Source organism: Falco cherrug, chromosome 2, assembly GCF_023634085.1.
Source record: "Falco cherrug isolate bFalChe1 chromosome 2, bFalChe1.pri, whole genome shotgun sequence".
NCBI lineage: Eukaryota > Metazoa > Chordata > Aves > Falconiformes > Falconidae > Falco > Falco cherrug.
The window spans coordinates 82176735-82186411 of NC_073698.1; positions in this window are offsets into that span (position 1 = coordinate 82176735).

Sequence of the window (9677 nt, forward strand, 5' to 3'; positions counted from 1 at the left end):
CTGACAGACAGCTGAAATACACTCAGGATTTCAGTGCTTGCTATTTTCAGTGCACGCCACTGAGCTGCCTATCATGGAAGGTACAAGTTTAACATTCAGAACAGTTCAGCCTGAGACCACTTTGCATCACCCTGTTTGCTCTGCCTGGGTGCATGTCTTTGCCACTTCCTGACAGCAAGCCAGGCTGGGATGTGGGGACACTGTTCCTTTTTCCATGCTATGCCCTGTTTGGTTTCCATGTGAGGGAAGCACAGTGGATGGGCCAGGTGAGTTGCAGCTGGGCCTCTGAGCTGGGCAGCTTGGGGACAGGAAAGGTTCACCCTCAGAGCATGTGCCCTTCAGGATAGATGCAGCCTGAATATCTGTTTTCAAGATGTTTAATTGTTTTTTAACTTTACCCTTTCTATGATCTAATATTGCTTTTCTAGCTGTAGTGTCTTTTACTGTGAGTGTTGTTGAAATATACCAACTCCTAAAATACCTAAAATAACACGGATGTTTTTAATATACTTGGTATAAGGATGGCATGTTAAAATGTATTTACATCTCAAAAAATTTAACCCGAAGCAGACTTGATACTATCTAAATAATTTGTTTAAGAGAACACAAAATAATTTCCTCCTTTTCCAGGGGAGATATAATATTTACAAAATCTTATCTTCACAAACAGAATTTGTATTTTAAACATGCAAATTAGAATTTGCACACTAAGGACAGTCAAGCTAAAAAGAAATTAGGAATATGTGATCAGCAAAGGAAGAAAAAAACTGCTGGAATGTATCGCCATTACAACATTGATATATGGCAATCTTATGACAGGTAAATGTATAAGGACTTATTTGCCAATGCAGAACACTCTCTATGGAACATTGATTTAAATATAGCCATGCCTTCCTCTCTTCAGTGGGTCATAATGTAGTAGTAGTATGTCCTCTGATGTCCTCTACTTTCACAGTTGATACAGGGACCCAGGTAGAAAGATCAGAGAAAATGGGTGGGAAGTATCGTAGCAGACTGCAGCCATTGCCTTGATATATGCAGTGACATAGGACCAGTGCATTTCTGGAACTGGTAAGAATTGTTATTAACATCATGCTGGGAATATGCATCCCTGCAGTCACTCAGCTATGGTTTAAGGTGACATGCATTGCAGCAGCACAAATTGTACTGGCATCATTAAGGCTGAGATGCCATTGCTATGCCATGAATGGTAGCCTCTCCATTCCTTTTCTTCTATGTGTATCTGTATAGGTACTAGCATAATGACAATTATGTATTCAGATTGTTACAATGTGAGCAACAGTAATGGCTATAAGGGAGCTATAATGCTGTGTCAATTAAACAATATGCATTTTAAAAGTGCTTAAGTCTGAAGCCACATAATAGCTTGCAATCATTCAGAAGGGCTTTTAATAACATATTACCTAAATCAGTCTGTGTCAGCTGTCCTCTGCCCACTGTGGGGTGAAGGTCTTTTTTGCAGTTTTCCTGACTGGTTGTGAACCATGATTGGTTACTGTAGGCTGGCAATAACAGGATGACTTTCTTCTCCAGGACTTCCCCAGGTGCTCTTTCCCAATTGAAACGTAGGCTCATCCCCTCCTAAAGATACTGTGACCTTCACTGGTGTTTATTACTTTCAACACATTTTCAAAACATGGCCAGATAAATATAAAGGGGTTTTTAATGCTGCCATAACTGCAATATATTTCCTGTGGATTAGATAATTTATTTATTAGAAGCTGTGTGCTTGTAAGTAATCTGCCACTGGGCCATCCCTTCTGCTCACCCCAGCCCTGTGGGGAGAGGCCAGAGCCTCCACCTTAACAGCTTGTCTTTGCCTCCATGTGGTCAGCCAGATGGGCTGCACTGGTCCTGTCCAAGCTCTCTGAGACAGCACAGGCTGCTGAAAGAAGCTTAAGCCTTTTGTCTAGGATGGCACCTAAAGATTTGTCTGTGACTATGCCCATGAGTGCAACAGGAAACACCTGTGCAGCTGCTGGGGCTGGAGCCAGACCCAGGATGGCAGCGCTGCATGCCAGGGCCTGGCGGCTGGAAAGCAGCAGTGAGGGAAGATCTCCAGGAGGCCTCACCGGCCTCACGCTGGGGACCATCCCTGTCCCTGCCAGCAGGAACCTTGTGCTGGCCTCGGGCCCCGCCACCCCCTTGCTCACTGGATTTTGCAAAGATTGTGCAAAACAGACCTGTAAAACTGCCGCCGTTTCCCCACAGCTGCAGAGGGGAGCCATGCCACACAGTGGCTACACGCCCACCCTCGCTCCTCAGCCCCGGCACCCTCTGGGGCATGAGGACACAATTTCCAGGGCAGCAGCTTCTCTGGTTGCTTAATAAAGTACCCACAGAGGCTCTGGGGCTTTTTTCTTCTTTTTTTTTTTTTTTTTTGGCTACATTTTATTGAGATGATAATAGTGAGGTGTCAGACTTTTCTGAATGCTCGGAAAGAGCTCCTTTCTGGATCTTCTGTCTAGTCAGCTTGTCACTCCAGGGCATTGTGTTACAGAGAAGGTGAGAAGAGGCAACAACCACTGCCACATGCAGTTGATGGTGTTTTATGGGGTCAGTGGTTTCTAGCCTCTGCAAAACAACCTAGAGTGACTGAATTTGGGCTCCTCCTCTGGCTTACTCTCCTCAGGCAGGGTGAAGGCACCAGCTCTGTTGGTGCTTTTGCCGTGCCAGGCTTGCACCTCTTCTCACACCTCCCAGAGACCATACCTCTCTCTAACTGCAGGTACTGACCAGCGTGTAAAAGCAGGAGAACTGTACTTTGTAGCATAAGGAGGCAAGCCAGGCTTAATTTTTCTTTAATGTATTATGTTTCTGTGGTGTTTTTTCTCTACATGTTGACCAGTATGTGCTACACAGTTAACTTTGGGGAAACTCCACAGGTTTGGCATTGACATCGCTCAGGATGAGCCCAAGCTGACCCACAAAGCACTGGAAAGGGGTTGATGGTAACAGGTGTTTCTGATCACTGTTCACAAAGCCCGTAGAAAGGTGCCATTGTCATTTTTAGTCAAGTGCTTGTGTTGCAGTGCGTTGCAGTGTTACATCCAGCCACAATGCTACCCCTATAACACTGAGGGCTGGAAAGTATGTGGGCATCTGGAAGTGCAGCCCAACCTGTGAGGTATTCAGTATCTGCAGCATTTTGTATAATTGTCTCAGCTTGAGGAGTAACTGCTAGAGCCATAAAAATACATGCTTGGTGGGGTCAAAAATGGCTAGTGCAGGTTTTGGATTTTCTAGATTTGAAAGTTCACTGTGGACATGAGTCTGGTTCTCATTGTGCCAGGAGACATGCCTCTGGCCTTGCATCTCTCCAGCACTGGAACTTCTACAACATTGTGCCTGATTTAGGGAGTTACAGAAAATAAGGGTGAGTACCAGATGAAGGAGAGTCTATTGACCCCTTCCATTCTTTTCACCTAACTCAACAAGAACTTTTTCTTAGCCTTCACTTATCCTACCATTTTTAATTTTTCGTTTTCTATCTCTCAGATTTGTTTCCATGATACGTTTTCCTCCATTTTCAGCTGTTTACTATTTCTCGCCTTCCCTTTCAAAAGATTTCCCAGCATACTTTAAATTTGCTGTTGTGAAGTTTCATCTGGCAAATCCTGCCCTCCATTTGGTTTCCTCAGAGGCACATTTATATGCTAAATGTGTTCAGTTCTTCTACAGAAAATGGAAGTTCAGGCACAGAGGGATGTGAAAGGCATCTAGCTCATGGCTCAGTTCCATGCTTTCTCCCACAGTGCAAATGCAGAGAGTGAAGTAGCCACCACAGGAGTGTGCCATGGTGAGGGAGAGATACCACTGTGCAGTACATCCTCACCTTCCTCTGGTCCAAGTAGCAGCTGGAGGAAGACAGCTTACTCAGATGATGTATGCAAGCCTCCTGCTATCATCCCCACCAAGGACTGACACTGAAAGAACCAGGACTTTCCTTTGTGGCCCAGTTAGATGCCACCTAGATACAGTAGCATGGCAACAGACTGCTTGGTAGCTGTGCTAGAAATGAAGCACTAACCATTTCTCTGTGTTGCTGTCTCCAAGGAGAAGTTCAATATAAGTCAGCCCCTTAACATCAGTTTGACATCAGCCTATGTCTTTGCCACATTAATTCAATTTATTACCCATTTTGATCCATGCTTTGCATTCTATTTAGGATGTCAGGGGACCTGTTCATCCCTAATGACTAAGGAAGCATTTGTGTTTTATAAGCTATTTGGGACACACCATAAGGAACTAAAAGTGTCTGGTTTATTTTCATTGTTAAATTTACCATGTACCCAATTCAGATGCTGTTGAAATTGATAGCAAACTTACCAGGGACCACTGCAACAGAAATGCTTTCTGAAATTTAAGAAGCCCCATCAAAGATGTTCTCCCTCCAAAAAGGGCCTACTGGCGTCTTCATAAATAATGCATGGAAATGTTATCCGGGTGGGGAGGAAATTACAAAACGTTAGTTTGTTGTTCTGTCTTTTATCTCTAGCTAAACTTTGATCTCTAGAAAGTGTATCTACTGTCATGTATAAGAGTTTCCTTAGTCTTTACTTGGTAGCATATTAAAATTCAGCTGACTAATTTCACTGGTTTTCTTTGATCTTTTCCCTTCAACATGAATTACTCTAGCTGAAGAGTTCATATCTGCTGAAGCAAAATTCATCTTCCTTCCTCTGTACCATCAGACATTTGGGAGTTTCACTGTGCTGCTTTTTTTGCCTACCTGTCCTTGCTTATTAGGTGTATAGCTCTTTCTCTTTGCCTATGCTCTTGTTTCCATGTGGTGTTTTGCTGTCTCAAGTATTCAGATTGCTGCAAGTGATGGGTTTCTGGGGCACTTCCCCCAGATGCCCCTATGGATTACAGAGCCATATAGGACAGTTTCCCCACTGACATAACTGTAAGTAGCCCATCAGTGTCCATACTCCTTTTTAAAAGAATGTATTTATTTGGGAATGAATGTTACGGATTTTGGAGTGTGGGATAGGAGATCAGTAGTGTCTGTTAGGGTGCAATGGTAAGACAAGTTTAGTAACAAACCAAGAAAAAGTATGTCAGGTTGTTGGCTTCTTGCATACTTCTGCTTTTGAGTCTGTATTTTTGCAGTGCTTGTGATTATATGGATGCTTGGACCACACAGTTTGCCCATCCCCACCCTAGGAAAAATGGACAAGCCATGGCAGGACATGGGCCAGGAGCACTCTTCCTCAGAAGTGCAGCACAACACGTGTAGGCTGGGCTGTGGAAGCAGTAACATCCTTCTCAGCAAACTCCCTCAGCCACCCAGAACACAGATGATCAGAGGCAGATGTGCTCCCTACATGTCCCACCCACTCACTGCTCATTTGCTCCTGAAGGGAGCAAAGAAAACATATTTTTCTTGTCCCCATATAAATAGACTCCATTGCTGTCAAACCCCCAATCTATGAGCACCATGCACATATGCTTGTGTACTCACACTCATACTCCACCTGCTTCTTTCTACACAAGTACTATATTAACTCTCTGCAGAACAAAAAAGCATTTTAAGAAATCCTTAGAGATGAAACAAGGATCGGCTAGAATGCCGTTTACTTGTTGTTCACAATTTCACAGTTATGAAATCCTACTACATGTTACGGTCCATGCTTCTTTTCATATAGGCGTGTATTGCCTGTCCTCAGGACATGAGGATGTTTTTTCACAGGACTGTTCAGAACTTGGAGCACAGTGCTTTATCTAGATGGATCCTCAACATGCAGTGATTTCACCTGTCAAGGCTGCCAGGGGATACCTGATGCTTAGTTAGAATTATGTATTAGAGATGGAGATTATACTTTTCCAGACAAACAGTTGTTCATGCTATATTCTAGTAAAACACTCCTTGTGATTTGACATAGATCAGTACAAATTAAAAGAGGAATGAATCTGCAGGGCTTTGTGCTAGTAGAGGGATGCACTGGATAAGAAATTACAGATTCCAAATAAACCTCAGTGTCTTGGGACAAACCCATTAAGCGGTATTCCACCACAAAAATTATTTTCATTCAGCTCCAACTTTCGTCCATTATCATCAAACCCTTGGTAACATGTGGAGCTTGAACTGCAGAAGTTCAAGCCAGTTAACCCAACTGATTTTTTGAGACACACAAACCCAAGGTATCTGGGCAGCTGAGATCTCTGCTCTAACAGTGCCCCACTTAGCCTCCTGGCAGAGAAAAGCCATTTGAAGTGCAAAGGGAATTGTGTATTACTCATTCAATGTGCCAGTTCACCGACTCAAGCTAGCTATGACCTAGGCAGCTGTCCATGATACATAGTAGTCAGGGCTGCCTGATGCTGATCCTGAAAGATGTAACACTATGCCCTGCAACAGTTTTTGTGTGCTGATGGTTTAGCTCTACAAATCTTCACATTATGGCCTGCTTTGTTCCTCTTCCTCTCCTTTTCAAGCCCAGGACATCTCTGAGCATACTAGCTTCCAGTCTCAGTGAGAAGGATTTTCTCTCCTAAAATTATGTCTGGGACAAATGCAGAATGGTCAGGGTTGGAAGGGACCTCTGGAGATGGTCTAGTCCAACCCTCTGCTAAAGCAGGTTAATGTAGAGCAGTTGCACAGAATTGCATCCAGGTGGGTTTTGAATTTCTCCAGATAAGGAGACTCCACAACCTCTCTGGGCAGCCTGTTCCAGAGCTCCGCCACCCTCAAAGTAAAGAAGTTTTTCCTCATATTCACATTGAACTTCCTGTGTTTCAGTTTGTGCCCATTGCTCCTTGTCCTGTTGCTGGTCACCACTGGGAAGAACCTGGCTCCATTGTCTTGACACTTGCCTTTAGGATATTTGTAGGCATTGATAAGATCTCCTCTCAGTCTTCTCTTCTCCAGGCTAAGTTCTCTCAGTTCTCTCAGCCTTTCCTCATAAGGGAGATGCTCCTGTCCCCTAATCATTTTTGCAGCCCTCTGCTAGACCCTCTCCAGTAGTTCCCTGTCTCTCTTGAACTGGGGATCCCAGAACTGGACACAGCACTCCTGACGGGGCCTCACCAGGGCAGAGTAGAGGGAAAGAATAACCTCCCTCAACCTGCTGGCCATGCTCCTAATGCACTTTAGATAGCATTGACCTTTTTGGCCCCAAGGGCACGCTGCTGGCTCATGGGCAACTTGCTGTCCACCAGGATTCCCAGGCCATTCTCTGCAAAGCTGCTTTCCAGCAGGTCAGCCCCCAGCCTGTACTGGTGCACAGGGTTGTTCCTCCCTTGGTGCATGACCCTACACTTGCCTTTGTTGAACTTCATTAGGTTCCTTTCCACCCAGCTCTTTAGCCTGTCCAGGTCTGACTGACTGGCAGCACAGCCTTCTGGTGTATCAGCCACTCCTCCCAGTTCTGTATCGTCAGCAAACTTGCTGAGGGTATGCTCTGCTCTGTCCCCTCATTCAGACAACTGATGAATAAGTTGGACAGGACTGGACCCAGTAGTGACCCTGGGGAACACCACTAGCTACAGGCCTCCAGCTAGACTCTGCACTGCTGATGACTGAACCCTCTGAGCTCTGCCATTCGCCAGTTCTCCATCCGCCTCACTGCCCACTCACCTAACCCACGCTTCCTGAGCCTATGTATGAGGGTGTTATGGGAGACGGTGTCAAAAGCCTTGCTGAGGTCAAGGTAGGCAACATTCACTGCTTCCCCTCGTCTATCCAGCCAGTCATTCCATCATAGAGAAGACTATTAGGTTGGTCAGGCATGATTTCCCCTTGGTGACTACTCCTAATAACCTTCTTTTCCTCCACATGCTTAGAGATTATGTCCAGGATGAGTCTTTCCATCACCTTTCCAGGGACAGAGGTGAGAGTGACCATCCTGTAGTTTCCAGGGTCATCCTTCTTGCCCTTTTTGAAGACTGGAGTGACATGGGCTTTCCTTCGTTCCTCAGGCACCTCTCCTGTTCTCCATGACCTTTCAAAGATGGTGGGGAGTGGCTTAGCTGTAACATCTGCCAACTCCTTTAGCACTGGGTGGTGCATCCCGTTGGGGTCCATGGATCTGTGGGTGTCAAGTTTCCTTAAACGATATCTAGCATGATTCTCCAGACTTCCTGCCTTGCCTCCAGGGTCTGGGATTTCTGAGGGCTGGCCTTAGCAGTAAAGACTGAAGCAAAGAAGGCATTCAGTAACTGCCTTCTCTGTATCCTGACTCATATCTCAGACAAATGCTGTGTATGACAGCACAACAGCTCTCACCCACAGGGTTATACTGAGCTCAGCAAATCAATGCTGTCTGCTGAGAAGCAGGAAGAAAGTCTCTACCAACAGAGGAGGGGTGAAGCACTCACTATCATGTCAGATCAAATCATCTCATGAATGCATCATGCAAGGCAGCCCCTCTGAAAAAGCAGTTTAACTCTGCGCTGCCATCATGCTGATGATGAGATGGTAATTTAGCATATCAGTACCTGCATTCTTTCCTTATCTGAGCTCTGGGTCCTTCAGGCCAGCAGAGCTAACTGTTGATGGTGTTACTTCATGATTTACCACGTACTTGACAGCCATTTAACTTTGTTACTTTGTGCTGTGTCTTTGCTCTCGATACACTTTACAATGAAACTGCAGCTCTGTTGTTTTTTTCCGCTAGCAGGCAGACACCACAATCCAGGACAGAGATTGCTGTAGGACAAGTGTGGGGAGAAATGATAATTCTTTTTGCCTTAACTCCCTGCATGTCTGGTGGGAACGACAAGCAGAAAATGTCAGTCCTCTCTGCCTCTAATTTGCCTTCTCATTTCCATATATCTCCTCTTCATACTGACATGCAGCTCCCTCTTCCAGCTTTGCCCCTGGAAATCACAAGAGCTCTGAAGATTACTGCTTTTTCACAGCTCCATAGGTATATGGCAGTTGATTTCTCCCATTGAATGCAAAGGTCGTGTGCATCCAAAATCTAGTATTTACACTAAAGCTTCTCTTTCACTTTCATAACACTGGCCAGGTAAATCCACCGAGGACAGCTGGAAAAGTGGAAGCTTGCTGTCTTCAAGCTTCCTGAGTTGCTGCCAGGACATGGAAAGCATGTTCTCTAGTATTTATAGGATGTCATTAATATCTAGGAGTAAAATACAAAAGAAAAACCACCAAAAAAACCAACCAAAAAAAAAAACCCCAAGGGGTTACAGCCTCCTTCAGGTGCATCCACCTGCTCCAGTGTGGGGTCCTCCATGAGCTGCAAATAGATATCTGCTCCACCATTAATTCCATGAGCTGCAAGGGGACAGCCTGCCTCACCGTGGTCTTCTTCATGGGCTGCAGGGTGTCCTGCTTTAATCCCAGCCATCAACTAAGTATCACGCAGCTGCTCGCTCACTTCCCCCACAACCCTGGTGGGATGTGGAGGGTAATTGGAAAAAGGTAAAACGTGTGAGCTAAGAACAGTTTAATAATTGAAATAAAATCTAATATAATAATAATAGGATAATAATAATTGTAGTGAAAAGGGAGACAACAAAAAGAGGGAGAGAAATAAAACATGAGAAAACCCAAGTGATGTGCCATACCTGCTGACCGATGCCCAGCCAGTCTCCCAGCAGTGATGGCCCCTTCCCAGCCAACTCCCCCCAGTTTATATATATACTGAGCATGACGTTCTATGGTATGGAATATCCCTTTAGCTAGT